The sequence below is a fragment of the Macrobrachium nipponense genome, chromosome 3 (genome assembly GCF_015104395.2).
Source record: "Macrobrachium nipponense isolate FS-2020 chromosome 3, ASM1510439v2, whole genome shotgun sequence".
Taxonomy (NCBI): Eukaryota; Metazoa; Arthropoda; class Malacostraca; order Decapoda; family Palaemonidae; genus Macrobrachium; species Macrobrachium nipponense.
This window is the reverse complement of record NC_087202.1, coordinates 116,082,394-116,087,393: the sequence shown is the minus strand read 5'-3', so window position 1 is coordinate 116,087,393 and position 5,000 is coordinate 116,082,394. Positions and strand designations below refer to the sequence as shown.

General features: G+C 35.0%; 1 protein-coding gene across 1 annotated transcript in view; it reads left to right on the top strand.

The window, feature by feature from the left end:
- The window catches only part of LOC135221989 (facilitated trehalose transporter Tret1-like), a 14,513-nt gene that overhangs the window by 500 nt on the left and 9,013 nt on the right, over positions 1-5,000 (top strand). The window lies entirely within an intron of this gene.

Here is a 5,000-nt window from a genome sequence, read left to right as displayed (position 1 = left end):
CTCGAGTGAGTACAGTGACATATTCTGTTTTGTGCTAATGGAAAAATATCGAACTTTTTGCCGCAAAAACAATTACTCTGCCTATCGACATTCGTCAGGTGAGCCTGGTTATTGTCGCTAATGCCTGATGGATGTAAGGATTTCTTTTGATTTTAAAAGCATAGCCGGGTCCTCTGATGTTTTAAAAAGTGCGGATTTTACGATCATGGCAGAAACTCATTTGCTGGAATTCTGTCTTGCCGGTGTGGTTTTGAATTATTGCTGCATTGTCTCTGTTATTCTGAAAGAGTAGATTGCCTAGGCGGCAGACGGCCATCTCAAACCCACTTTTTGTTCTGGGTTAGTGCAAGGCCAAGTTCTCATCTCGTTTTCTTCGGCTGGAGGTCTACTGCTTGGATGCGCGGGGTTCCTGCTTGTCGGCGTTGTCCTATATATTCATGCTTGATATAATCGTCTTCGTAGGCGTTGTCAAATATATATTTGTGCTTGTAGGTATTGTATGTGTTTGTGCTTGTAGATGTCGTATATATTTATGGTTGTCGGCATTGTCACAATTATTTGTGCTTGTAGACGTTGTTGTATTTATATGTTCGTGCTTGTAGACGCTGTCACAATTATTTGTGCTTGTAGACATTGCAATTATTATATGTGCTTGTAGGCACTGTCACAGTTATTTGTGCTTGTAGACGTTGTCGAGTATATTCGTGCTAGTAGGTAATGTCACAATTATTTGGCTTCTAGATGTTGTCACATTCATTTGTGTTTGAAGGCGTTGCTACAATTAATTTTGCTTAAGGATATTGTCGAGAATTAACGTGCTTGTAGGCAGTGTCCAAATAAGTATGCTTGCAGATGTTGCCACAATGATTTGTGTTTGTAGACATTGTCTCAATTAGCTGTGCTTGAAGGCGTTGCCCCAATTTTTTGTGCTTGTAGATGTTGTAAAGATTGTTCGTGCGTGTTGGCAGTGTCACAATCAAGTGTGCTTGTAGATGTTGTCACAATTATTTGTGCTTGTAGACGATGTTGCATTTATTTGTGCTTGCTGACGTTGTTACACTAATTTGTACTTGTAGACGTTGTCGAGTATATTCGTGCTTGTTGGCAATGTCTCAGTTATTTAGCTTGTAGATGTTATCACAATTATTTGTGCTTGTAGATGTTGGCGAGTATATTCATGCTTGTAGGCAGTGTCACATTAAAGTGTTGCATTAGATGTCGTCACATTGATTTGTGCTTGTTTTCATTGCCACAATTATCTGTGTTTTAGTCGTTGTTACAGTTATTTGTGCTTGTAGACAGTGTCATACGTATTTGTGCTCGTAGATATTGTCACAATTATTTGTGCTTGTAGACGTTGTTGTATATTTCATGTTGCAGGTATTGTAGGGGTTGTCACACTTATTTGCGCTGTGGGCACTGTTGTAATAAAGCGTGATTGTAGACGTTGTCACAGCTATTTATGCTTGTAGACGATGTGCCAATTACTTGTGCTTGTAGACGTTGTCACAACTATTTGTGATTGTAGACGTTATCACAATTTTGTGCCGGTAGATTTTGTCATTCACATTCGTGCTTGTAGGTACTGTCATAACTATTTGTGTTTGTAGACGGTGTCACAATTATTTGTGCTTGCAGACTTTGTCTTATAAATTCGTGCTTGTAGTCGTCGCACATCTTTTTGTGTTTGTAGACTTTGTCTTATACATTCGTGATTGTAGGCGTTGTCACAGCTTTTTGTGCTTGTAGGCTGTCACAACTTTTTGTGCTGGTAGATGTTGTCTTATAGGGTTAAAAATTAACTGTAAAATACAAATCCGATTAATAATCGTCTTAAATTTTCATAACCGGTTTTTAACCGATTAATGAAATGCAAACCAAGACTGGTTGAAGGACAAAGAAAACGAAAATACTGATTATTCATTTATTCATTCAGTATGAAAGAAACATTTCCTTTTTATGATAATGAGTTTATTATTCAGGATAGTATAAAGAAACATAAAATATTCTATGTTTACTTTTTATAATGCCTGATATTCAATCAAGATTCTATCTTGAAGACAAAAATAGTAGTTATAAAGTTATAAGAGAAAAAAGACAATTTCGATTTAGAAAAAAGTAATTTTCCTTGAAATACTCTTTAAAAAAACATAATGAATCAAATGATCTGTCAGCAAGATTTGCTCTTATTTTAGTGCTAAATAAACCAGCAACTGAGTAAGCTCTGGCAGCCTCAGCGCTGGCTGCTTTAATCGTAACATAGAATTGTACAGTTTATTTACAATTGTACTTGTTGTTAATTTAATATCATAACTTTATTTCATTCAATATATTTACATTATCAACTTTTGGGGCAAGTTTGGCTGTTAAATTATCCATGACACTCACATATTCTTTCAATAACGAGTCTTCTTCTTTTTCTGCATAATGGTTGTCTTTCTGCACAGCTACTTCGCTGCCCTCAATCATCATAGTCATCCTTCCGTCTTCTTCAGATTCCTGATGAATTATCCATGGCACTCACAAATTCTTTCAATAAAGTCTTCTTCTTTTTCTGCATGACCGTTATCTTGTTGTTGAGCTACTTCGCTGTCCTCACTCATCATAGTCATCATTCCGTCTTCTTCAGATTCCTGATGAATTTTCCTGTCTGCCTTTTCCGTTCCGCTAAATATTTCATACGATGATACGAATACGATACGAATCTTAGATACAAGAGCAATGCAAAACGTTTTAATTTTTAAGCGCAAAGGAATACCATTCCTATTCTTATTGCATCATGTATATTTCTCCGTTCCACTAAGTATTTCACGTCTCATAAGAGTACTATTTACCATAATAAAAACCTAAAAGAAAGAATAAACCCATCTTTTGAGTCAATAATAACGAAAGGATACATCAATTTCTGTAATAATTATTTTCACAGTTTTTCATAATCATTAGCATTAGCCAAAAAATCTGAAAAATAAATCACATAACTTGCAGGGAAGTTCTAAAACCTTAGTACTAATCAACTTGATTTGGTCTGAAATGAACGATATACGATTAACTGGTTAAAAAGGTCTAGTAACCGGTTGTGAAAAAAAAATTAAAACCGATTCGTAACCCGTTATTCTTGATCGGTTTTGATCGCTAATACGTATAGCTGGAGGAAGGCTAATAAGGAAAGCTGTCATAGTTCTTTCGAGTTTTCATACCTTGGGGTCAAATCCACTTTACAGCAGAATTATACGAACTTGAAAACTACTAACAAGTATTTGTCTGTTAAAAATGGTTCTAAATTATTTTTTCAAGCAGTCGTTCTAATTAATACCTTCCTAGACTGCCGTTAGTCAATTAGACACGATTTAGAAAACTACTTTATCCCTGCTTATTTTTACCATGTCTTTATAGTGTTAGATCTGTATTCCTGTTGGAATATCATATTCATATTATTTTAGTCGTATTTTGAGATGTTCACCTTTTCCCACATATTTATTGAGACCTCGTTGCTAGTGTTCTGTAGATAAAAAAAGAAAAGAAAAGAAAAGAAATGAAAAAAAAAAAAAAAAAACTGAGAATCCGCTAAATAAAAAGAATGAAATAAAGAGTTAGGACTAAACAGTTGATATACGAAACGAAATTTATGAACGCCCTCTAGGATGGGACTTTCCCATAGAATAGGGGAGAATCCCGGAATTTTTCTTTCATCCTTTCTTTCTTGCTTTCTTTCTTCATCAGAGCATCATCTTTCTACAAGACTTTTCCTGTCTTTACTCAGGTAGAAGACCCTTAACCCTCTACCAATGCGTTCATATTTGGCATTTAGATTAAAATAAAATTTTTTCTAGTAGATAAAAATCAGTGAAAATTGGACCATTGGGAAGTCTAAAATAACAACGCAATAAAAAACATCGACCAGTTGTATGTTTCGGTACTTTAACGGTAACTATCTATATCACTCCTTTAAATTCAATTTTCATTTTACTAATTTGCAACGTTGATAATTTGCCGAATATATCAAGAAAATTACCGTGGAAAATTCATAAGATTTAAGAGCAAAATAATGTAAGATTATTATTTACGACTCTGTTGAAATCACCAATGAAAAATCGCAATTCTATTTCCTTCTAAATAGTATAAAGGGTTTGCTTCTCTCTCTTGTAAGGACAACGCTTTATCCGCAAATTCCTCTGTACATATTTCTACAATCGCGTTGTTCTTACTTCCCTCCTTGAGAGCGTTCAGCGGGCTTTCCGCCAATGTATATATCATATGAGATCAAGTTTAGTACGCTTTTATATTCTAAGTTATATGTCTCGCAAGAGACACAAGTCGGTTATCGCCAATCCATTTTTACTCTCGCTGGTCGGATACCACATTTCCGCCCGCACGCTGTATGTTTGAATTTCCTTTACTTGTAATAGGACCTACGGGCTGCTCTAGAGCAAGAGCCCGTGTTGGCATAAAGCCAGCTTAATCTTAAACAACAACGTAATAAGAATCAGTACACTTCTACCTGCCTCTTTGTCCACTCCTCACTCTCTTCATCTCAACCACTAGAAAACCCAAAGAAACAACAAGAACTGTTTAGAGCCCAATTATCTGGGTTTAAATTCGATAAAATGTAGACTAATCTTTCTAAATGGGGTGTCTTAAGTACAACGATTTATCCAATGATAAGAAATATTTGCTTTCCTCACATTAATTTCCTTTGTTTTTTCTACATTCTGCTGCGTATGATTTTCCTTATGCTTTTTTTGAGATCTGTCAATTAACGGAATGCCTAGTAACCTTAAGTCTTTATTTATTTTAACCTTTGTGTTTGCACATCAATCTCCTAAACTTCGCTTCAGGAATAACACGAACCCCTTTAATGAGATCAGGGGATATGATATTCATTACAACCATCTGTAAAAACAAAAATAAAAAAGAAAATAAGGATATGAACTTTATTTTTGTAAGGGAGATGTATTCATTAATCATGGAATATAAAGCAGTTGTTCCGATTCACCTAATTT